Source organism: Jaculus jaculus, chromosome X, assembly GCF_020740685.1.
Source record: "Jaculus jaculus isolate mJacJac1 chromosome X, mJacJac1.mat.Y.cur, whole genome shotgun sequence".
NCBI classification, from domain to species: Eukaryota; Metazoa; Chordata; class Mammalia; order Rodentia; family Dipodidae; genus Jaculus; species Jaculus jaculus.
In genome coordinates this window covers 92,265,513-92,292,646 of record NC_059125.1, presented here as the reverse complement: position 1 = coordinate 92,292,646, position 27,134 = coordinate 92,265,513, and the positions used below count along the sequence as shown (strand labels likewise).

Sequence of the window (27,134 nt, the reverse complement as noted above, 5' to 3'; positions counted from 1 at the left end):
CTTTGAGTATGTTTAGTGAAATGAATCTTGTGGGGTAGAGAAGCATGTAATTCATGCCATTCAAGAATAGATAACCATGAATAAGAAAGCTTCATTTTATCTTTCTTTTTATAACATCATGCAGGTGTAACATAAACCTCCAAGCCTTTTTTTTTTCTTAATTCTGACCAAGAATAGAATCAGTTTTGCATTTGTTGTTTTGTTTCAAAGGACAAAGATAACAACTCTTCCATGGGCTCAGTGAGTGCAGGGAAAATTTTAGATTATCCTTCCTTTATTTCTCCCCTCTCTGGTTAGTTCATGGTGCCAGTTCTTCCACCTTGGTTTAGTCCCTACCCTGTGAGGAAGAGCAGTCTCTTTCATAATGAGTTACTGACTGCAGGTCCAATCTCAAAAGCAGGTCTGCAAGTTAATGAGGCAAATCTATTGCTTTCTATATTTCTTGGAAATGCTTTCTTCCAACATCTTGAATATTAGTGTACAGATCATGAATGAGGACTGTAGAATGGAACTTTCAATGAAAGTACTCTTTATTTAAGGACATGTATTTTATTAAACAAATTCAGTGCTCAGAGTACATGTTAAGACAGAAAACAAAACTGTAAGACAATTAGAATTCACCTTTAAAAGTCCTTAAATTAAAATGGAGGTACAATAAAAAATATGCTTGGACAATTTTAATATGAAAATATGTTTAAGGCTCATAAATATCAATTGAAAATGCTCATAGATAAAACATTACTTGGGAAAAGGCTAATGGGGGCCCTACATAATAAACATGTTGAAAATTAGCCTGCAATTTAGCACAAAAAAACATAAAACATACAGTGATCTTTTGCATTTATGTATGGAAAAATTGTAAACTATACATGTCCTCATCACTTTGAGATTCTCACTGTACAAAAATACAAGCATCAAGATGACCACTCATGACCCAGATAAGATTTTTCCAAAGCAATGATGGAACCTGGAGCACAAGCATGCCCTGTGGACAAAGAAAAAGAAGGAGGAGAAGGAGAAGGAGAGAAGGAGAAAAAAGATAAATATAGAACATCTAGACTTGAAGAAAATATCTTTAAGAATCATACAACATTTTGACCGGTTTTTATTTAGGCTTACAAGTAGAAAAAAATCAATTTTCCTAAGGATTAGACAAGTGCATGGCAAATGATTTCAGTCATCAAGGATGAAAATAATGGCAGTTTATTTACGAATTCTCTTATATAAATTATGTATTTTTCTGGGCAGACAGCCTTCATCTTGTCACACTAGTAGCACATCTGTAATACCAAGCTACAGTACGAGTCTTAGCAAGAGGTTTGTATTCACCATAGCACTTGTCTACCAGATACTGTAGAAGAGAGGGATGAGGAAATACAGAACCTGCTCAGAAGGCCAAAGGTTGGGTGGAGGAGGGGGCAACAGGTACCCTTTCTGACAGTTGGTTTTCTCCCAAGAAGCTGGACATGCAAAGCTTATTCTGGGTTCTGGGAATGGGGTAGTGTTGGAAGGTTGAGAAGCCTATGCAACATTACAGCTAAGCTCCCTTTGTTTGAAGGGAAGTCAGGTTTGGGGAAAAATAGTGAAGGAGTTTATCAGATATAGAATTAGCAGCAATTAAGACTGGACAGTGAGGTGGCTATCATCCTGGTACCAGGGACTTGAAAGCTGTGTATTTGAGGGAGGGGGTACCATTCAAGACCTAGAGTTGGCTTTGGACACCTCTGATCCCAATGGAGCTGGGCTTCAAACTCTTCCGTAGCACAAATGGCTTTCTGACCACAATAATTAGCAAAACTCTGGGTGTTGGGTTTTCCAACCATTGGTCAAAGCTGTAATGAGACTGAGTCTGTTAGCAGAGTGAAGGGGATGCCTGAGTAGGAATAGGAAGGCTCATGGGGAGAAGGGTCATTGGGTAGTGATTGTTACATGATTAGGCCATCATTACAGATAGAGGCTGGGCTAAACAGGGAATGGGATTAGAGTGACCTTCAAGTCCTCAGATTTCCCTCCTCACTCTGCCTTTAGACTACACTTGAAGGCAAGTTGCTCACATAGTCTAAAGTACATTCTTGTTACAGGAATAGGGACTTGGAACATGCCACAGTTTGGTATTAGGTGAGAGCCACGTTAAGCCTTCATGAAGGTAGACACTATGGCCTTGGCATTGAGGCTGAGTATGTCACAGTAAGTCTGGCCCATGCCCACAAGGACAATTGTTTGGCTTGTGATGTATATTATAGAAATAGCAGCTCCCACTTTGTCATCAATAGTGTCAGATTTGGTAAAGATAATGCCATCAATGAAGCAAGGTAATGCCATCAATGAGCCAAGGTGTTTGAGCCATAGCATGGTCAGCCAATGCCCTGTTGAACTTCACTATTTGGACCACAGCTTCACTGCCTACTAAAGCTTCCCCTGAAAACAACACCAAGTCAGGTGTATTGACAGTAATAGTTTTGGCCAGGGCAGTCATCAGGGGAGCATTCTTGTGCATGCAGCCAGCTGTATCCACCAATACCACATCAAAGCCTTGATTACGAGCAAAGGTAATAGCTTTCATGGCAATGCACGCAGCATCCTTGCCATAGCATTTTTCAAAGGGCAGTCAGACACTGAGTGTGTGTGTGTGTGTGCAGCTGCTCTATAGACCCAGCATAATAGGTATCACAGGAGGCAATGTGGACACTGAAGCCAATCTCTAAAGGCCAGAAGGGGGTTACCAGTTTAAGCACTTTCCTAGAATGCCAAAGGATCATCATGGTTCAATGCTCCAGGACCCATGTAAGCTAGACGCACAAGGGGGCACATGCATCTGGAGTTCATATACAATAGCTGGAAGCCCTGGCATGCCCATTCCTTTACTCTCTCTCTTTCTCTCAAATAAATAAATAAAATATATTTAAATCCAGAAGGAAATCTTATCAAGATTATTAGACTTTCCCACTTAGTTGACACCATAGAATGTGACAACATATGGGAGCTGGCTGCTGGGCATTCATGATATACCTAAGTATGTCTATATGATGCTGTTGCTACAGAATATGTACCAGGGACTCCTGTAGAACTTGCTTGACTGTAGAAGTCACTGTGCTGAATGTCCCCATCACTTTCCCTTCCAACTTGTTGGCAACAGATTCACACAGCCAGAGAGCAAAGCCAGCAGCCACATTTTTAGCTATAAGATGATCATGCATCTTATCCAGCACAGATTCCATGTCTTCACAACTCAGGCTCTTAGAAACCACAAGGGCATTCAGCATCCCCAACATTCCACCTAGAGTTCCCTTGGTAGCACTTAGTTTTATGGAATTCTGAGTGGCTACAATCCAGATCTCAAAGCTGCCCTCCAGACCTTGTTCCTCAAATCAAGTTGATATCCACAGACAGGGTAGCCTCTGGGGTTGCATTGGTTGTGGGAGTACTATAATCCAAGACTTCATTGCTAGCACAGCCTCCAAGTGCCCACAATTGGGGTTCTTTCTTTCCCTTCTCCTTTGGAACATCTGACTCTGCAGGCTTGGTGGATTTATCCAGATCCTTCCCATGCTTCTGAATGAATACTTCTCTCTTCCTGCATATTAACTCCTCTTTAGAAAGTCCTCCATTTTCAGTCCCCAGTGGGAGACCTGACTTTTCTACAGGGGCTGTTTTGCTAGTAGCCAAAAGGCCATTAGGTCCTTCTTCCATGGCCCCATTGTTTTTATTTTATTTGCTTCTTCTTTGGGCTTTCCCCCTTATGTTTCAATCATGGATCTCAGGTTTCTTGGCCTTTTCAGAATCTTCAAATTTTGTCATGGTAGGGGGGCACAGATCTTACTCCTATCTTCTGTTTCAGGAAGGAGCTGCAGGAAATAATTTTAGAAATCAAAAGTACCATTCAATAGACTTAAAGCACTTTGCTGTTGGATCTCTGTGCAGTACTTGTCCCGAAACAGCCAGTGCAAGTAATCTATTAATTTGTCTATGTGCATTAGTGTTAGGATCTTCTGAAAACCAACTACGAACACCAACTCAAACTGGTTGTCCAGTTTATTCTTCAATGTGAGGGTCTCATGGGTGATGGAGTTGTTTCCTGCCAGTTCCTGCAGCAGTACAGAACAAATTCACAGGTTAATGGTCCTGGTGCAGGAGTAACTCAGGGCCTGGAAACACCAGTGCACAAACCCAACCTTGAAGAAGATGCTGAAGAAGTCAAGTATGGTGGCAGCAGAAGAGGATCTCCAGAAAAATATTTTGTGAACTCTTTCTTACATTTATTGTTGTTCAAACAAATATACTTCCCTTCAAACTGTTCCTTTTCCTAATTTAAGGGCTTGTGCTTGAAAATTTTTTTCAGAGAACTTTTATTTGTACATATTAGAACATGGGAATTTTTTATTAGTTATGTGCACAATGTCTATACAAACATGTTGCTACAATCTTTAGCCTCCTCCCTGCCCTCCATCCTCTGCAGGGACCCTCCTGGTTGGGGAATGTGGGTAGTGCATTGTGGGGTTAGCCATCAGTTATGGGGAAGAGGCACTGTCTCTGTGCATAACAACCAAATGTCTGGCTCTAAAAATCTTTCTGCATCCTCTTTGGCAAATTTTCCTGAGCCATGTTGGGTTCCTTCTAGGCCTGCTTCAGTGATGTGGTCTTGGAAGCCTCTTTGTCCCTGGATATCTGGTTTGGCAAAAATTGAGTGCTATCTGTCTATCTCCTTGTGCTGATACCAGGTTCACCAAGAAAGCAGCACTTGTGCTCATTGCTATTGATAATATGGCAATGTCACTTATTTCTTTCTCTGTATCTTTGTCTTTTGTATATAGAAAGGATATTGATTTTGTACATTTATTTTTTATTCTACTATGTTGTTGAAGGAGTTAATCTCCTTTAAGAGTTTTGAGATGGAGGTTCTCAGGTCTCTTATGCATAGAATCATGTCATCTGGTAATAGAGCTAACTTAACTTCTTCTTGTCCAATTTTTTCATGCCAATTCTCTCCAATGTTTTGATCATGAAATGATGTTGTATTGTGTCAAAGAACTTTTCTGTATCTATCAAAATTATCATGTGGTTTTTATGTTTAACCATGTTTATAAGGTACATTGCAATGACAAATTTTTGTATATTTATCACCACTGCATACCTGGGATGAAGCCTACTTTATCAAATGTGGATAATGCTTTTGATATGTTGTTGAATCCAGTGCTCAGGATATTTGTATCTAAGTTCATCAGAAAAATCTCTGCCTTGTTTTGGTATTAGGATGAGGGTGACACTAGCTTCATAGAAGCAGTTTGGGAGCTTTCCCTGTTCTCTGATTTTGTAGCACAGTTTGAGAAAAAATTTGTTTCAGTTCTTCCATGAAGGTTTAATAGAATTCAGCTGAGAAGCCATCTGGTCCTGGGCTCTTCTTTTTTGGGAGATTTTTGATTACCTATTCAATCTCTATGGGTGTGATAGATTTGTTTAGGAGATTAATCTGGTCTGAGTTTAGCTTTGGTAAGAAGTATGTGTCCAAAAATTCACCCATTTCTTCCATACCATCCAGTTTTGTACAGTAGAGATTTTGAAAATAAGTCTTGATGATTCTCCCAATTTCACATATGTCTGTTGTGATGTCTCCTTTTTCATTTCTAATTTTATTAATTTGAAGCATCTCTTTTTTTTTTTTTTTTTTTTTTTGCTTGATCTAACTGGCCAGTGGTTTATCAATCTTGAATATTTTTTCAAAGAACCAGCTCTTTGTTTCAAAATTTTTATTAATTGTTTTCTTAGTTTCCAATTCATTAATTTCTGCTGTGATCTTATCTATTTCTTTCCATCTGGGGCTTTTTGGATTGGATTCTTTTTGCTTTTCCAATGCTCTTGCATGGATGGTTAGGTTAATGTTTTGGGATCTCTGTCTTTGTTATGAAGGCATTTAATGATATGAATTTTCCCCTGAGGACTGCCTTCATTGTGTCCCATAAATTCTGGTGCAATGTGTTCACATTGTCACACATTTGTAGAAATTTTTCAATTTCATATTTTATTTCATCCATTACCTGTTTATTGCTTACAAGGGTTTTGTTCAGTTTCTAGGAGCTGATGTGTTTCCTTTTGCATCTTTTCTTGTTAATCTCTAGCAATATAGCATTATGATGTGATATTGTGGAGGAAATTATGTCAATTTTTTTTAAATATATGGAGGCAGACCTTATGGCCCACTATATGATCTATTTTAGAGAAGGTTTCATGGGCTAATGAGAAGAATGTGTAGTCTGTGGATTTGGGGTAGAATGTTTTGTAGATGTCGGTTAGCTCTAATTGTTCTGTGATTTTGTTGAGCTCTCTCACTTCCATGTTGATTTTCTGTTCGGATGATTTCTGTATTGCTGATAGTGGAGTATTGAGTCCCTGACTATTGTTTGTGTTGTTGATTATTTCTGTTTTGTTGTCTAGTAGGTTTGTTTTATGAATTGTGGTGCCACTGTATTTGGTACATATTGATTTATTATTGTGATATCTTCTTGTTGGATTTTCCCTTGATAAGTAGGAAGTGACCTTCTTTGACTTTTTTGATTACTTTTGGTTTGTAGTTTATTTTATCCAATATTAGTATAGCCACACCTGCTTATTTCTTATTTCCATTTGCTTGGAATATCATTTTCCATCCTTTCACTCTGAGGAGGTGTCTGTCTTTAGTGGTGATGTGGGTTTCTTGAAGGCAATAGATTGAAGAGTCGAATGTTCTTATCCACCCTTATAGTTTATGTCTCTTGATGGGTGAATTATGGCCATTATTATTTAGGGTAATGACTGTGAAGTTTGAGTTAATCCCTGCCATATCATGGTGGTTTATGTGGTTTGGCGTTTTCTTGGACTTTGTAATTTTTGTGTGCCTTCTCTGAGTTTGGTTATTATGATCTGCTTCTTGTAGGTACTTGAGGTTGATTTTTGATTATTCTGTATGGAGAGTTTCCTTAAGTACTCTCTGCAGTTTTGGCTTTGTGTTCATATAGTTGCAAAGCTGAGTTTTATTGGGGAAAATCTTTCTTTCACCATCTATTATGAGGGATAATTTTGCTTGGTAGAGTAGTTTGGGTTGGAAGCCATAGGTTCTTAGACTTTGCAGTGTTAACCTTCCAGGCCCTTCTGGCTTCCAGGGATTCCATTGAGAAGCATTAAGTAATTCTGATGGGGTTTCCTTTATATGTAATGTGTTGTTTATCCCTAGCTGCTTTTAGGACTTTCTGTTTGGTATCCCTGTTTAGAGTCTTAATGATAATAAGTCTTGGATAATTTTTCCTTTGTTCCCATTTGGAGTTCTTTTAGCATCTTGTACTTTGTTGGGATTTTATTTTGAGAGATTGTAAAAGTTTTCTTTGATAATTTGTTTTATAAATTCTCCATGCCTTACATCTGAATTGGGATGTTTAATGGTATACCACAGTTCCCTCATGTTCTGTTCACAAAAAAAAAAAAAAAAAAAAAAAAAAAAAATTGAACTTATTGAAACTTTTGGACTCACAAACTATTTCTTCTCTTTTGTCTTCCAGTTCTGAGTTTCTATCCTCCACATGGCTGACTCTATTCTTGAGAGCTTGTATAGAGTTTTTGGCTTGATTAATTTGCTTTGTATTTTCTACTACTTTTTTATGTATAGCTTCCATCCTTCTGTTGAGTTCCCTTTTCACTTCATTTTCTGATTTTCTTTTTTTTTTTTTTAAATTTGTTTATTTGAGAGCGACAGACACAGAGAGAAAGACAGATAGAGGGAGAGAGAGAGAATGGGTGCGCCAGGGCTTCCAGCCTCTGAAAACGAACTCCAGACGCGTGCGCCCCCTTGTGCATCTGGCTAACGTGGGACCTGGGGAACCGAGCCTCGAACCGGGGTCCTTAGGCTTCACAGGCAAGTGCTTAACCGCTAAGCCATCTCTCCAGCCCTATTTTCTGATTTTCTTAATGCTTCTTGAAATTCATCCTTCCATTTCATTATGTCTTCATTGAGCTTAGCCAGTTGGTTATTGAGGTCCCCTTTTCTTTCTCTCTCCCTCAGATCATTTAAGAGTTTTTGGATCCCTTCCTGGTTCTTATCTATTAGGTCTAATCAAGAGAGGACAGCATGCATAATGATTATCTGCCCTTTGTTGCTTTTATGCAAGTTCTGCTATTTGCTTAGTCAGGGTTGTATAGCTTGTATCTTCATTTTGGGGTTCTGATTCTAGTGCCTCTTCTATGTTTTGATTAGGGACATCCATCCTGGTACTGGGCAATCTTATTGGATTTACTTGCATTTGATTTTTGATGTTATTCCTTTTGCACTGTGGTCTGCCCATTACACTGAAGGAGTCTTATTTAATTTAGGAGGAAGCTATAGTCTACACTCGAAGTGTTTTTGGTGATTATTCCCTTTTTTATTTTTATTTTTTAATTTTTTTAAAATTTTTATTAGCATTTTCCATGATTATAATAAAAATATCCCATGGTAATTCCCTCCCTCCCCCCACATACTTTCCCCTTTGAAATTCCATTTTCCATCACATTACCTCCCCATGTCAATCATTGTACTTACATATATACAATACCAACCTATTAAGTAACCTCCTCCCTTCCTTTCTCTTCCCTTTATATCTCTTTTTTAACTTACTGGTCTCTGTTACTAAGTATTTTCCTTCTCACACAGAAGCCCAATCATCTGTAGCTAGGATCCACATATGAGAGAGAGTATGTGGCGCTTGGCTTTCTGGGCCTGGTTTACCTCACTGATTATAATCCTTTCCAGGTCCATCCATTTTTCTGCAAATTTCATAACTTCATTTTTCTTTACCACTGAGTAGAACTCCAATGTATAAATGTGCCACATCTTCATTATCCACTCATCAGTTGAAGGATATCTAGGCTGGTTCCATTTCCCAGCTATTATAAATTGAGGAACAATAAACATGGTTGAGCACATACTTCTAAGGAAATGAGATGATTCCTTCAGGTACATGCCTAGGAGTGCTATAGCTGGTAGATCAATCTTTAGCTGTTTTACGAACCTCCACACTGATTTCCACAATGGCTGGACCAGATTGCATTCCAACCAGCAGTGTAGAAGGGGTCCTCTTTTTCCACATCCCTGCCAACATTTATGATCATTTGTTTTCATGATGGTGGCCAATCTGACAGGAGTGAGATGGAATCTCAATGTAGTTTTAATCTGCATTTCCCTGATGGCTAGTGACTAGAACATTCCTTTTATGTTTGTTTCCATTAGGTTTCTGATAGCAATGGGGCCTGTCCCTGTCTGCTCAGAAGGAAGGAGTCCATGATGCTTTGGTGTGGGCCTGGGGACTTGATGAAGGTTTGCTGTTCCATTGTTTAGGGTATGAGACAACATGTTCAAGTGGCCTGATGGGACTGGGGTTAGGAGGAAATGGGACAAAGCAGATTTTCACTGTGGCTGAGTTTAGAGGAGGGGAAGATGGGTTCCACAATGCTGAAGGGTGAAGTGATGGGATGGTGGTTCCCTTGATACCTTGTATCAGGGGGTGGATGGGACTGCCAAGTCCTGTAACAGGGTAGGGAGGGGATATGGGACTGCTGTACATCAGGTGACACTTCAGGGGGTTGGGAGTTCCCCAGTGGTGGGAGAGGCTGGGGGGAACCACATCCTCCTGGCTTGAGTCTGCTCACTAAGGTACAGAGGCATATTGTGGTCCCTGGTGATAGTAGGGGTGCACTAGCCTGCTAGCCTGGGTCCAAGTAGGGAGGTGAGGATGGCAGTAAGTGGGAAGACATTAGTGTGTGGAGGTCCTGTGGGGGAATGCTAGCCTTCTGGCCTGGGTTGGTGCACTGTGGTGGTGGGGGGGCAGAGGCTAGTGGGATGTTGTTTCTGGGTGGAGGTCCCCTGGAGGAAGGCTAGCCTGTTGGCCTGGGTCCTACATGGGGGTGGGTGGACAGCAGTGTTTTCCTGTGGAGCTCTGTGGTGGCAAGAATGCCTGGGGGTGATGCTAGCCTGCTGGTCTGTGTATGCACACAGGGGCTGGGGGTTGGCAGTGAGTGGGAGGGCATTTGAGGTCCCTAGGGGGACTGCTAACCTGCTGACATGGGTCTGCTCACTGGGGTTGGGGACAGCAGCAAGTGGGACACAGTTGGGTCTGCACAAGTGAATGGGGGATGGCTGTGGCAAGTGTGGGACAACTGCATTCTCAAGTTTGGAGGTATGGCTGGAGCTATGCTAACCTGCCTAGGTCTATGCACAGGGGTGGGGGGAAGTGGTAAGTGGGATGGCCTTCATGAGCCTGGAGGCACAGTAAGCTGACTTGCTGGCTTGGGTCTGCATAAAGGGGTGGAGGGAGGAATGGCATTGGACTTGGAGGCATGTGTGGAGCTATGCTGGTCTGCTTTTGTCAGTGCACAGGGGTGAGGGGTAGTGGCGAATGGGAGAGTAGGAAGGCATTAGCAAGGATCCTGGAGGTGTGGGTAGAGCTAAGCTGGCCTGCCTGGATTTTCTTGTGGGTGGTTAGTGCAGGAACTACCTGTGCTTGTGACTATAGCTAGGCTTATGGAGGGACTAGTGGGCTACTCAAGAGCATGGGAATCAGCTGAATCCCTTCTTTGTTCCTCTGTTCCCTCCTACTGGAGGTCTACTAGAGTCTCCTCCCCCATAGAAGACCCAAATGAATGCTCAATGTCTTGCCTTTACTTCTCTGGGAGGTGTAGCACTGGTAGGTGGAAGCCATCTTGACCAGAAGTCAACATGGGGAATTTTATCTTAAGTTGTTAATTACATCTTTGTCTGGTTAAAGTCTGTATCACATCAATTGCTACTTATGGAGCCTCCATTTCATTCTAAATAGTTCACATGAACATATTAAATTGATTTCCAATGAAATGTATGGATACAGGATAGGAGGGTAATAGTATAGGAATCTAATCAAAGTATAGTGTCTGTGTTAAAATACTCAATAAAAATATTAAAAATGCAAAGCATGCAAACTCAAAGGGCATTGATGTGCTTTACCCACTTTGATTTAAATACATTGTGATTTATTTGTACAGTAGTTTCACATTCATTGCACCCTTGTAAACAGTTATAAATACATTACTAGTTCTTTATATCTCTTTGGAAGCCACTCCTTGAAGCACTATGGCTTTTAGTGTAATATCTTTAGTTAAATGTAAATCTAGCCCAAAAAAGGTAGAATAAAAATGACAAAACTATTTTTTTTAGAAAACATAAGGATATCCAAACATCTTGCATTTTTAAAAAATTTAATTTATTAGTTTTATTTTCAGCAAATACAGGCAATTTGGTAACATTGTTTAGGCTCATCCATGATCTACCCCCTCCCATTGGACCCTCCTTGTTGATGAAAATGGGTCGTGCATTGTGGAGTTATCCCACAGTTATTGGTACGATAAATATCTCTGCATATCATGACCCAACATGTGACTCTGACATTCTTTCTGCCCCCTCTTCCGCAAAATTTCGCTGAGCCATGTTGGGTTCATTTTTGGTCTGCTTCAGTGATGAGGTTTTGGGGACCTCTGAGGCTCTGGCTCTCTAATTTGGTAGGAGTTGATTTTTCTCTGTGTTGGTTTCCTTCCCCTTTGAGCTGGTATCCGGTTCATCAGGAAAACACCACCCTTGCTTGTTTTGCCAATTGTCCTTAGTTTCAGTGGGGCCCCTTTTGAGGTATGTTGGGGCAGCTCTCTCCTTAGGATCAGCATCTATCTGAAAAAGAGAAGAAGATTCTCCAATGGAGAGTAAGTTAGCACCCAGAAAATTGAGATAACAATTACTTTTTTGATAGAGAGTTTGATAGGTGTAGGCCCTCTTGTACCCCATGATTGATGGTAGCTTGATATTGGAGAGTGGGTTTATGTTTGGGTATGGTTCTGACTTGTTTCTCATCTCCAGCTATGGGTCTCATACCACTGAGGGGATCAGTTAGCCAAATCAAGAGCAGTTGGTTCCCCACCATGTCTGTGTGCCACTATTGCACTTGTGTGGGCATCACATCAGATTATTTGTTGCTAATTAGGTTAAACAATGAGTTTCTTGGACATATATTGGTCATTTCCCCCAGTTGCCCATGTAGCACCTTCTGGCACTAGACACGCTGAATGTCTGGGGACTGACTCTCTCCTGGCTTCCAGCCATGACATTCCATTTTACGTGTCAGCTGCGTATGGAGTCTTCAGCAATAGAGTCTTACCACTGGCCTTTGGTGGGTCATCAAGTACTCTGACAGAGGTCTGTCATTGTTTTGGGAAACCTTATAGGTTTCTCTGATCAAAAGCTCATTGTGGATGGTAGCCCCAAGCTGGAAGTGAGGGTTACAGGTCAGTGCCCACTAAGAAATTGAGGAAAACCATAACTAATATATAAGAATTAGAGAGGAGAGAGATAGAGGGGAGAGGGGGAGAGGGAGGGAGGGAAGATGTAGAAGATTTAGGTTAGACTTATCCTACACTCTCCAGTGTCTTGTGGCTCATGTGTTTCCTGTAAGGGTCTAATGAAGGTTCAGCCATTTGAACTGCCTTTTAGGAAGTAGAATTTTATGGTACTATTGCTGTTTGGTTCCAGATTAGTGTTTCCCACCCCTTCGATGCCCTCCCTTCCCTCCCCATCCATCCTAGTGTCTAATCCATGAGGCCCATCAAGATACAATAGGCGAACAGAACTCCAAACAGACTGGACCAAAGGAGAAAACTCCCCAAGACATATTATCATTAAGATTATAAACATTGATACCAAAGAGAAAATCCTAAAAGCAGCTAGGGAAAAACAGTGCACCACTTTCAAAGGAAACCCCATCAGAATTACTTCAGACTTTTCAATGGAAACCCTGAAAGCTAGAAGGGCCTGGAATGAAACTCTGAAAAAATCTAAGAAACTATGACTTCCAACCCAAACTACTCTACCGGGCAAAAGTCTCCCTTATAGTAGATGGTGAAAGGAAAACTTTCCATGACAAAACTCAGCTTTACAATTATATGAACACAAAACCAAACCTACAGAAAGTACTCCAGGAAATTCTCCACAGAGAAGAAACAAATCACCAAACACAAATGCCTACAAGAAGCAGATCACAGCAACCAAACCCAGAGTAGACAGAAAAAAATTAAAATTCCATGGAAATGCCAACACACCTCTACCACCACAATATGGCAGGGATCAAATTAAATCTCACAGTCATCACCCTAAATATTAATGGCCTTAATTCACCCACCAAGAGACACAAGCTAACAGGTGGATCAAAAAATTAGACCCCTCAATCTGCTGCCTTCAAGAAACCCATCTTACCACTAAAGACAGAAACCTCCTCAGGATGAAAGGGTGGAAAACAATATTCCAAGAAAATGGGAATAAGAAACAAGCAGGTGTAGCTATATTACTATCAGATAAAATTGACTTCAAACCAAAAACAATCAAAAAAGACAAAGAGGGCTACTTCCTACTTATAAAGGGAACAATCCATCAAGAGGATATTACAATCATAAATCTGTATGCACCAAACACAGGGGCACCACAGTTCATAAAACAAAACCTACTTAACAATAAAACAGAAATAACCACCAACACCATCATAGCTGGGGACTTCAACACACCATTATCAGCAATAGACAGATCATACAAACAGAAACTCAATAGGGAAGTAAGAGAGCTCAACCAAACCATAGAACACTTAGACCTAACGGACATCTACAGAACTTTCCATCCCAAATCCACAGACTACACATTCTTCTCAGCAGCCCATGGAACATTCTCTAAAATTGATCATATACTGGGTCACAAAGACTGCCTCCACATATTTAGGAAAATCAACATAATTCCCTGCATGATATCAGATCACAATTCTATATTGCTAAAATGAACAACAAAAGACCCACCAAGAATCTTAATGGCACCTGGAAACTGAACAGCACACTCTTAAACAATAAATGAATAGTGAATAGGGGATGAAAAATAATGAAATTGCAAAATTCCTGGAATTGAATGACAATGAGAACACATCGTACCAAAACTTATGGGACACAAAGAAGGCAGTCCTTAGGGGAAAATTCATAGCACTCAATGCCTTCATAAAAAAGACAGAAAGATCCCAAATCAATAGCCTAACCATGCACCTAAAGGCATTGGAAAAACAAGAAAAATCTAACCCAAAGAGCTCCAGAAGGAAAGAAATAATTAAAATCAGAGCAGAAATTAATGAATTGGAAACCAAGGAAACAATTAAGGCAACTGACAAAACAAAGAGCTGGTTCTTTGAAAAAATAAACAAGATTGACAAACCTGTGGCCAATTTGATCAAGCAAAAAAAGGAAAGACTCCAAGTTTACAAAATTCAAAATGAAAAAGGAGAAATCACAACAGACATAAGTGAAATTGGCAGAAACATCTTGCATTTTTGCAAAGTTATTATGAAGAAATACTATTCCAGAACACTTCAGCAAAGACTGATTCACCATTACAATTTAGAAACTCTAAAATCTGACAGTGTGTATATTCTGTATTTTCACATTTGGAAATGTAAATTAAGCCCTTTTCATATAGCTTACATTCAAACTTGGACTAGCTTATGTCAGATGGCCACATTAGGCAATCACTTCTTGGTTAATTTTGCAGATGTTCTTCTCTTTGAGAGGCATATTTATAATGACAAATTTAAAAGTATGTATTAACTACAAACTATAAATTGAACATTACAGTATGTATTTACTCATTCACTCTGTTCCTATGTAGTCTCTACTCAGACAGCAGATCAAACCCTGTACTTATTTTTTTTATTTTATTAATTAAGTTATTTATGAAAGAGATTGAGGGAGAGAGAGAATGGGCATGACACAGCCTCTACCACTGTAAATGAGTTCCAGATGCAGGTACCACCATGCACATGTGGCTTACGTGGGTCCTGGAGAGTCGAACGGGGATCCTTTGGTTTTGAAGGCAAATGCCATAACCACTAAGCCATCTCTCTAGGCTCCTGCCCTTTATCTTAAGGAAATTAGCATTGTGCAACTTTTTATGACTGAGCTGGTATTTGAGTAAATAAGATTCCCATTATAATATTTTGAAACTGCATAAATTATATTGTATAGACAGCACTGTTTTCAAAATTGCTAATAAAGAGGTAAGCTAGTAAATTGACATACTTTTATTTCAATTATATTTCCTATAGATCCTGAAGAGTTAAATGAATAAAAGGTTTTTAATTCAGATGTCTGGCTAGAGCAAATGTAGACAGTAAGAAAATGTGTTTACTTTTGTAAAGTATCCAAAAGTGCTTCACAGGAACAACTACTGTTTGGACAGATGACAGAGTTTTGTTCCAGGTAGAGTTGTGAGAGCATGTACATTTTGCAGCCAATGAGCTCATTTTTTTAAAATCCTTCCACTTTGTGCTCCATTCATTTTATGGCATGTGCTGTACTGATTAAACACTTGCATTCTACACAGCTTAGCCAATTCATAAATGTTTCCCTTTAAAATAAATGTATCTTGAGGACTCACATCAAAAACCTGTTCTCCAACCCTTTCAATGAATCAATTCTGAGCAGCAAACTCACTCTTGACCTAATTCCACCTTCATTCATTATCACTGGGCAAACAGAAGCCCCCCACCCACATATCATCACTGCAAAGCTTCCAGTCCAGCACTATATGAGGGAAATCTGCAAAGTTTGCTACTGCTTGTAATAGTGCAGTGAAATGTTATAAAGTGACAGCTCTGCATCTGTAAATAGTGACTGATCATCCTTTTTTAGGTCTGTACTGAGAGCACAGCCGCCAGTTGTACCTAGTTTGAAAGTTTGCAAACCTAAGATAATGTGTAATATTAGAGCTCTAGCCATCATCTCAAAAGGATAACTTGGGACTATCCCAGCAAGAGACTCCCAACACTTGACTCTTTTCCATCTGCTCTTTTCTTTCCCTCTTTTATTAAATCAACTTCATTAAACTGGCATGTGGCCAGCTTTATCAGAAATGTCCAATTAAAGGAAGAAAGAACTGACAAGCTGTGAGAAATTACATGCTGGAGGCTTAGAAGTAATTTTATGAATTTAGAATATTGAAGCCAGAGCTCAGTAGCCACCCCTATATTGATCAGAGTATTTACAGGAATATCTCTCAATTTACTGCAAATCCTTGAAACACCATCATTATTTTGCCACATCTCTTCCCTGCAGTTCCCTTTCTCATATTTTTGGCTATTAGTTTTTCTAATAAATGAGAAACACTCCTTGTTCTTCCTGTGTTTGTAAAGCAATGCCTCCTCTGTAAACATCAGAAGGAAGACTCTGGTGAGTAGCAAAATATATGTAACTAATGAGCTATCAAGTTTTGCTAAAAAGGAAAACCAACTTCTTTTGAAGACCTAGTTGTGGCCCAAAAGAATCTAATACCTCATACCTAAGTTTCTAATATGACTCCATGTGTTACCATACATAAAATTTTTAGAAAACTTTATTTTTTTGCATTCATAGGGTGACCATAATTTTTAAAAGGAATAAATGACTTGACTTGAAAAATAAGTTATTTCTCCCCCAAGTGCCTCCCAATATTAGAATATTTCATTATCTTATAAAATTATTATATTGTTGCATTCTAATATTTGACAGAGCATATCATGGGTCCTTGGCTATATTATACCTTCAGGCAAAAGAAAAATGGTTACAGTGAACAGCTATCCATAACAAGATGTTTTCCCTGGCTGGGGGGATCAAGAGTGGGAATGATCCTTAAAATTCAGGAATGATTGTTTTCATCCTAAGGGCAAAACATGGGTGAATGTCAACAAGGCCTAGTGGTACAGTGGTGCCAGCAAAAATTCAGTTAAAATTCAGATGCTATAAAATAGCACAATCTCCTACTGCTTTTTGTAATTAAAAGCCTTTGCAATTTATTTGATGGGGTAAAGGAGAGGAGAGGAGATGAGTGGTGAGAAGTGGGAAACTAGGTAGCCCTGTCTACAAAAAATTATACAAGAACATTTTAAATAGATAAGCTGCAGTGCAAATAGAAAAGAATTTTCACAAATCAGTTAAGTATATTTAAACGTATTTTCAGGTTTAAAGCTGGGAAGCCCCTCATAATGAGGAAAGAGTTCCTATGTGATATACAAGAGTAGGGTGTCCATTAACCTAGTATATTGTTTGAATATGAATAATGAGAAAGAGGGGTTTGGAGAAAGAACAAGATGAATTTTTATGCCCCCATGACATTACATTCATCTGTTCTTTATATAGTTCTTCTTTAAAGTAAAGACTGACTGAAAAAGTACCAAGGAAAAAACATATATATATGTTTAAAGTGGCAAGAATATCACCAAACTTGAACTTTTGCCCTAGTATAGAATTTAACACAACAATCCACACTGGAGAATTTATACAGTGAAGGAAATTTAAATTCATTTATTTAATATTTTGTACTTCACTTTGGCATTATTTTGAGAAACAAAATACAGATTAAAAGAGAAAAATTAACTTTAGAGTCATGCACATTGCATTCTCTACCCTGTAAGGATAGTGCATAAAGACTATTTCTTAAAGGAGGAAGATAAAATTTAATTTAGACATGTGAAGATGATGCAGATTAGACTCTTACCAAAATACAAGGGACCTTAATCCAATCCCTACATTTTATGATATCTCTGAAATCAGTTTTTCTGTCTGCTAAATGAAGCTTATACTTATTAATATTTTATTGGTGTGAGAAAGAGATATGTTTATAAAAATACTTATGCATAGCTAACATGATGCCTCAAATCATATCTATTATTATTATCTAAAACTCATAAAATGTTAGTTTACCTGATCTTTAGCTATTGGTTTGGAATTTCCAAGACCTGCTGGTTCTCGACCAAGAGAACCAATACTACTGGATCTCAGTCATATTGCTGGCATCAAGGAAAAATAATTACGGATTCAGATAAGGATAGATTCTTCAATGGCTAGGCTGAAATAGATTAGGGAAAATATACTCTCCAATACACAATTTGTATGTAGGAATTAAGTGAAAGTGTTCAGTAGTGGTAGAGCAACTGAATATTTCTAGTTTCTATTTTCAGCTTCATTATTTCATGGAAATATATACCTAGATAAAACTTCTGAGCTCTTTCTATGGTTCTGTGTCCTTTATACCTAATGAGAAACAAGTAAATAAGATAGGAAAAGAAAGCAAAATCAGAGTACATATTTTGAGGCTTCCAAGGGTATATTGGTGAACTTAATATTTTTAAAATTAATTAATTAGTTTTATGGGAGAGAGAGAGAGGGGGGGAGAGATAGAGAGAGAGAGAGAGAGAGAGGGAGGGAGGGAGAGGGAGAGAATGGGCGCACCAAGTCCTCTAGCCACTGAAAATGAATTCCAGATGCATGCACTACCTTGTACATCTGGCTTACATGGGTCCTGGAGAATAGAATCTGGGTTATTAGGTTTTGCAGGCAAATGCTTTACCCATTAAATCATCTCTCCAGCCTGAGATATATATGTCCCAGATATATATGTACGCCAGATACACAAGGTGATGCATGCACCTAGAGTCCGCTTGCAGTGGCTGGAGGACTTGGTGCCCCTATTCTCATTCTCTCTCTCTCAAATTAAATACATACATTTTATATATATACACACACACACTTTTTTTTTTTTTTTTGGTTTTTCAAGGTTGTATCTCACTCTACACTCTAGCCCAGGCTGACTTGGATATTTTAACCTTAATTGATTAAAGGCACTACAATAAATACAGCTTTAATAGCATGGAGACTAATGTAAAAGAAAACATCCTGAATTTTATTTCTAGCACTGAGGCAATGGACAAAATTATTATGTCGCTCCCTGGCTCACAAAAGCACTTGATACATCTTAGTATGTCATAAAGTATTCTCAATTTTGCAATTTCTCACTCACTAGATATCCCACATAAAACAAACTAAAGATAAATTGAATTGTGAAATTAGTATTAGACACTGGAAATGAGTTCCAGGCACAACCACTAGCCAAATATAATGGGAAATGTTAGAGTAGCTGATAGGTAGGATAACTAGTAGGTGAGATCATACAGCAGTTGTCCTGAAATGCAAGCCGAAACAGGCAAGAAGTGCCAAGCACTAAAAGCCCATGAGCAGCATGGGCACCTTCTTGTTTGCAGGGCTGGCTTTGATGTCCCAGGTCTTTATGCATTGCCAGGTTTCCTGCTGTTATTAGAAGTACTATAGTGCCTTCGTTGGTCTCTTATGATTTTTTTTTCCTTTTTAACAACCTTTAATGGAAATTATGACAAAATCTCGAAAGAAAGCTAGGTCCCATGAGGTATCTAGCACCTGGATATTTGAAGAGTTGAGAAAAGTTTCAGATAAAACTCCAAATTTTGAGCTTTGCCCTTTACTACAATTCCCTTCATTCATCAAAGCCAGGGCACACTAGTTCTCAAGTTTAACAGGCTGTCAGTAGAGCAGTTTCTTTGACTTTGGTAAAACTTGAAATATCAGTGGTGTGGATCAGCACTCTTTGTAATCAATTGCATTTTTAAATTGGTTCTTTGTTACCCTAAATCAGTTCTGCTGACCAGAGTCTCCAGATACTGCCCTAGAGGTTGTGTACTTTATAACTTCAGGAGATGCCATTCACATAGACTGGAATAGGAATATTGACCCCCTGTAGTTGTGCAATATGCCTAGACTGCTGCTATTTACAGAGCCTCCATATGGGACCAACAATACAATATAAATTTACATCTGACCTCTAATTTCTTATCAGTATTTTGAAAATTATATCTGCATTTAGAATTAACCTTTACACTAATTATGAGTTTCAAAGAGATAAGGTGAAGTAAGTCTGGTGGATAACATGGTATTTTCTCTTCTTAGATATTAATTGGAAATATTTTTTTAATACTGACTTACAGAAAATATGAGCCTAGTAGGGAAGATGTTGACATATAGTTGATTTGGCATATGGTTGATCCTGGTGGAATATTTTCAGCACATTTGGAGCAGCTTCCAGTTTGTTCACAGAAATAGTTTGATAAGCCAAGGATTTGAATTGGACTGGTTTGAAGACAACAGTTGTTTGAAGCCTATCTCCCTGTAGACATGATTCTTAGCGAACTTTCTTTCCATAGATCCATCTGGCTGCATTACAGAAGTCCTTTAAGGATGGAATGCTTGTCAATACTGACATGTGGGCCTGAAGGAGGAGATAGTGTCAGACAGAAACCAACACAGTACGAAGAAAGAATGGAGAAACAGACTGAGATTCTGGGAAAAATGTGAATATTGCAATATCATTAACTTAGTTTATTCTTTTATTTTTTCACTAAAGTTATATTGAAGTGGTGATATGCCCAATGAAAGAGATGAGTGGCACACAAGTGAATCTGTCAGTCACAAAGCTGGTAAGTATATCAACACTACAATTCCTACTTTTTGGCCACATAATCTTGAAAATTTCACCCAATCTCTCAGAGCTTCAGTTTTCTTGACGATGTGAGAGAAATCTTAAGTGTAACTGCCTTACAGGGTAGTTGTGAGGATTGGGTAATATAAGCATTGGGAACCATTGAGATCAGTATCTGGTCCACAGTTCCCTACAAAGACAGCTATAATTATGGCTAATATGGTATAGACAATAACTAAGAATTAGCAAATTGCCAGAGATCGAAGTACACACATACAATCTTAGCACTCAGTGAGTAGAGACAGAAAGGCTGTCAGTTTGAGACCAGACTGTGCTACATAGAAAGCTTGTACAGGGAGACAATTTCTTAATGTAAAATAAGCAAATGGGATTAGCATGGAAAAGCAGTTAAGAGTATGAAGACTGGAGCAAAATAGTTTGAATTCTAAGTCTAAAACTTATCATTATGTGGCATTGGTAAAGTATTCATGGATACATCAATAACAATTCCATCTAGTCACTATGAGATTAAATATACTGATGCATTCACAGTGCTGCAAAGAATGTCTTGTTGCTATTATTATTAGAAATTATTTGAATGTTTTTTCATTTAGTAGATTGAACTGTAGCTACAGAAATGTAAGTGCAAATCCTAACCAACTTCTGTCACACAGCTTCACACAACTTCTTGCAGATATAATTAGTTAAGAATCATTTTGAATTTAGGATTAGTTAATTGCTATAGTGCTTATAAGAGAAAGATAAAGGGACTTCCGGTTAAGATGGCGGTGTAGGTACCACGCCAAAGCAGCCTAGGGGGAAAAAGACCAAAAAAACACAGCAAAATACACACTTTTACTAAAAAGTGAGGTGTATAGGAAATTGAGGCAGCAGCGGAGAAGTAGAAGAGTTATAGAGCATCTAGAGCCTGCACAGGCGGGAAAAGCGGCTCCGGCAGCTCGGCCAACCGCCGCAGCTGCGGCGCAGCAGAAAGCCACCAGACTCTTGGCTTGAGCCGCAGGAAAACCCAGGTGCGGGATTTTCCCCTCACACTGCGCTCTCCGCAACTCGGGAAACGTGAGGGGAGAGCGGCAGCGAGCAGCGGAGGAGCAGACCGCGAGGTAGAAGAACACGTGCAACAGCGAGACAACCAGAGCAGCCATGGCTCCCTCCCCTCCCCCACTTCCTCAACCCAGCTCCAGCGAACAGAGCAGCGGCCCAGCACCCGGCCACGCCAACTTGGGCTGACAGCGGGACCCAAGCAGGAGCAGAGTTCGGCAGCAACATCAGCGGCTCCGGCACCGGTACCAGCGGCCCCAGCAGCAGCAGAACCAGGAGCGGCAGCGGCGGCAGATCCCACAGCAGCAGCTTTGGGGGGAGCAGCGGCGGTGGACACGGCAGCGGCAGCTTCAGCAGCGGTGGTGGCTCCAGCGGTGGCAGCTACGGCAGCAGCAGAGGCAGCAGCAGCGGCTCAGTTTGCCCCGTAGGAAAAGCAAGTGCCCAGCTCCAGAAATCAGAACAGCAGCCCGACGACCCAAGCAGCAACTTGACTGAGACCAAAATCACCCAAGGTAACTGGGATTGCACCAGGGAAGGGTCTCACTTGGTCACAAGCTGACTTGGATCCCTCAACAAACCAAAAATCTAAACCTCTTTGTTGATAGAGGATCTGGTCATTATAATAACTACTCTTGCATACATACTCGGGGCTGTTTTTGATTGAATGTGTACAGTGTTTAGTTAAATTTTAGAATCTACCTGTATTTTGTTCCACTCAGCCTGCTTGAATACTCCTATAGCAGGGAAACTCAACCCCTAAGACCATCTTTGTAGATACTCTGAGAGTCTTAAGAGCCACACCTAATACCTTAAGGTCCTACCCTGAAAATATATTACATCAAATCAATTGATACAGCTAAGAATACACAGCTAGCTAGAAAATCCAAGCATTAACTTAATCCAAGATGCAAAAATATATACATTATAACACAAGAAACACTAAAAAGCAAGACGATATAAATCCACCTAAAAGTATTAATGCATCAGAAATGTCCTCCAGTGAGAAAGAGTTAGAGGAAATGCCTGAGAAAGAGTTCAAAAGAATAATTATAAATATGTTCAAAGAGGTCAAAGAACACATGAAAACAATCAAAGAAGAAATCAAAGAGGAAATCAAAGAGGAAATCAAAGGAATCAAAGAAGAGGCAGGACACCAATTTAATGAAATAAAGAAGGCAATACAAGACATAAATAGAGAAATAGAAATAGAAATCTATAAATGTAATACATTACATAAACGGGTTGAAGGACAAAAATCACATGATCATCTCATTAGATGCAGAGAAAGCATTTGACAAAATCCAACATCCCTTCATGATAAAAGTCCTACAGAGACTGGGAATAGAAGGAACATATCTCAATATAATAAAGGCTATTTATGACAAGCCTACAGCCAACATATTACTAAATGGGGAAAAACTGGAAGCTTTTCCACTAAAATCAGGAACAAGACAAGGGTGTCCACTGTCCCCACTTTTATTTAATATAGTTTTGGAAGTCTTAGCCATAGCAATAAGGCAAGAGACACACATAAAAGGGATACAAATTGGAAAGGAAGAGATCAAGTTACCTTTATTTGCAGATGACATGATTCTATACATAAAGGACCATAAAGACTCTACTAGCAAGCTGTTAGAGCTGATCAAAACCTACAGCCATGTAGCAGGATACAAAACAAATACACAGAAATCAGTAGCCTTCATATATGCTAACAACAAACACACAGAGGATGAAATCAGAGAATCACTCCCATTCAATTGCATCAAAAAAAAATAAAGTACCTTGGAATAAACCTAACTAAGGAAGTAAAGAATCTATACAATGAGAACTTTAAGACACTCAAGCGAGAAATTGCAGAAGACACTAGAAAGTGGAGAAACATCCCTTGTTCCTGGCTTGGAAGAATCAATATTGTGAAAATGGCAATCTTACCTAAAGCAATCTACACATTTAATGCAATCACTGTCAAAATTCCAAAGGCTTTCTTCATGGGAATAGAAAGAAACAATCCAAAAATTCATTTGGAATCACAAAAAACCTCGAATATCTAAAATAATACTGAGCAACAAAAAAGAGGCTGGTGGTATCACCATACCTGATTTTAACCTGTACTACAGAGCCATAGTAACAAAAACAGCATGGTACTGGCACAAAAACAGACATGTAGATCAGTGGAACAGAATAGAGGACCCAGATGTGAGCCCAAGTAGCTATAGCTACCTGATATTCGATAAAAATGCCAAACATACTCATTGGAGAAGAGACAGCCTCTTCAGCAAATGGTGTTTTGAAAACTGGATATAAAGCTGCAGAAGGATGAAAATAGATTCTTCTCTCTCGCCATGCACAAGAATTAAGTCCAAATGGATTAAAGACCTTAACATCAGACTGGAAACTTTAAACTGCTAGAGGCAAAAGTAGGGGAAACCTTTCAACATATTGGTCTTGGCAAAAGACTTTCTGAATACAACCCCAATTGCTCAGGCAATAAAACCACAGATTAACCACTGGGACCTAATGAAATTACAAAGATTTTGCACCGCAAAGGACACAGTGAAAAAAGCAAAGAGGCAACCTACAGAATGGGAAAGAATCTTTGCCAGCTATATATCTGATAGAGGATTAATATCTAGGATATGCCAAGAACTCAAAAAGTTAAACAATAAGGAATCAAACAAGCCAATCAAAAAATGGGCAATGGAGCTAAATAGAGAGTTCTCAAAGGAAGAAATACAAATGGCATATAAGCATCTAAAAACATGTTCTACGTCACTAGTCATCAGGGAAATGCAGATTAAAACTACATTGATATTCCATCTCACTCCTGTCAGATTGGCCGCCATCATGAAAATAAATGATCATAAATGTTGGCGGGGATGTGGAAAAAAAGGAACCCTTCTGCACTGCTGGTGGGAATGCAATCTGGTCCAGCCATTGTGGAAAACAGTGTGGAGGTTCCTAAAACAGCTAGAGATTGATCTACCATATGACCCAGCTATAGCGCTCCTAGGCATATTTCCAAAGGACTCATCTCATTTCCTTAGAAGTACATGCTCAACCATGTTTATTGCTGCTCAATTTATAATAGCTGGGAAATGGAACCAGCCTAGATGTCCCTCAACAGATGAGTGGATAATGAAGATGTGGTACATTTATACAATGGAGTTCTACTCAGCGGTAAAGAAAATTGAAATTATGAAATTTGCAGAAAAATGGATGGACCTGGAAAGTATTATACTAAGTCAGGTAACCCGGGCCCAGAAAGCCAAGCGCCACATGTTCTCTCTCATATGTGGATCCTAGCTACAGATGACTGGGCTTCTGCGTGAGAATGAAAATACTTAGTAGCAGAGGCCAGTAAGTTGAAAAGGAGACATAAAGGGTGGAGAAAGGAAGGGAGGAAGATACTTAATAGGTTGATATTGTATATATGTAATTACAATGATTGTAATGGGGAGGTAATATGATGGAGAATGGAATTTCAAACAGGAAAGTGTGGGGGTGGGGAGGGAGGGAATTACCATGGGATATATTTTGTAATCATGGAAAATGTCAATAAAAATTTTAAAAAAAAAAGCCAAAAAAAAAAAATAAAATAAAAGAAACCTGTTGCTTAAAAAAAAAAAAAAAAAGATAAAATGTATGCAAAACATGTGGAGGAAGGACACATGAAAATGGGCACAGAAATTAGAGTTGTGCTACCATAAGTCAAGGGAGCTAGGAGCCAGTAGAAGCTGAAATAGGCCAAGATTTCCATTCTCGGACCGACCAGCCTAAAGATTGGAGACCTGCTGACACCCTGATTCTGGATATTTGGTCTCCAGAAGTGTGAAGGAATAAATTTTCATTGTTTGGAGCCACAGAATTTGTGGCAAACTTGTGGAAACCCCAGGAACCTAGTAGACCTCCCATTACTTCAATTTCTTTATTGTTACAAAGCAAACAAACCAAAAAAACGTCAGGCAGCATTGCCTTCTATTTTGCAGAAACTCTCTGTAGTAGGGAATGGCAAACTTTTAGTACCATTTCTTATTTTTCAAGTATGATCTTTTGCATATACCCCATTTGCTTCCTGACAAATCATTTGGAAACTTCCTTTGTTCTATATAAATATACCTGAGAAATTTGATTCATCTCTGTGTAAATAATTAACCGATATAACAAACATTTACTTAACATCTAATATACATTATACAACAAACAGAAAATAATGATATTTTTATTGGAAAGGAATTCACAATCAAACAGTTTAAGTGAATGGTATTTTTATAATATAATAGATAAAGGTGATGAGGACTTAAAGACTTTTTTAGTATCAACCCAGGGTTCCATGGAATCCTATGGATCTTTCTGGAAAAATGCATACTACTGTGTCTCTTAGACAGACTTTCTGGGTACATGTAAGCATATGTATTGTTTTCAACAACCTGGTATAGTATTTTCACTGACATTGGAATTGCTGATTTAGTCCCAGTCCACTCCCCATAAAGAAATGCAGCTATAGTATTTCTGTCAAGTACCTTCATGCCTCTGTTTGAAAAACTTTAGTGACAGAATCTCACCTGTGAGTCAACTGGTAAAGAAAAATTACAATGTTATTTCATATATTGATCAATAACATAGCTTCTTTTAGCTTCTGTGCACTGGCCGCACCTCAACGTTACCCAAAAAAATGATGGATGATCAATACTTAAATGAAATGAGAATCACTTAATTCTTATAAACCTCATCCTTTCATGATTTAGGTTATATAGTCCTAGATCCACCAACTGTTATTTATGAGGAGTGATCATTTTAGACCCCATATCTTCCTGGTTATTACATTAGTCAAGGTATAGTTGTATATTTTCATCTGGAGATCTTATGTTCATGATTGATTGTTATACTATGACCAATGAAAAGTTTAGTATGGGTAAACATGGAATCAAAATTCTTGTCAGTGAAACCTACTGATAGCATCTAACACATTTTACTTATAGTAGGCATATCATCCTGTTGGCTCACTTTTACTTAAAGTCAAGTAAAACCTCCAATTCTTTTTTTCTCATAAGCACTACTTTAAAGTCTTAAGCTGCCTTCACATATTATTTCTTAGTTGATTATTTAGGAATAGTGTTTAAAATTTATACTTGTTATATATAACTTGATTAGTTTTGAGACATCATTTCAATTTATTGGGACTATAATCTAGCTTTCTAAGGTATTTTCTTTCATGTACATGTTTTTGATCTGGATTTCCTTATTAATTTAAATAAGGATAAGTACATCATGATATTAGAGGACTGGACTCTTGAAGGAAGTCCCATTTCTAAGTGCCAATATTTATATTTATTATTGCCATTGCTTTTACTAATTAAATTTCCAAGATCAGCATCTTCACCTGTAAAATGAGGACCAAAGCATATTTATTTCATAGTGTTGTCATGTGGTTACATATGAATATATATACATATATATTTTTTAATGACCATTACAAGAGTCATTCTTTCACTACATATTTATTGGATTATTGTAAGTTGTTCTAAGTATTAAAATGTAGTATGTAATAAGGCCAACCAAAACAGTTCATATAATCATCCTCTGAGATATAATGGCAGGACAATAAACAAAAACAAAGTAATAACTAAAATCATTTCCAATAGTGGCACATGCTATATAAAAAATATTGGTCAGAGGAGCAGAGTAGAAGTGAGTGATAGAAAACATGTTTAAAGAA

The 27,134-nt window shown here is 38.7% G+C and overlaps 1 pseudogene; it reads right to left on the bottom strand.

Moving 5' to 3' along the window:
* Window positions 1-2,130: 2,130 nt before the first annotated feature.
* The window catches only part of LOC101612414, a 35,692-nt pseudogene continuing 10,688 nt past the window's right edge, over window positions 2,131-27,134 (bottom strand).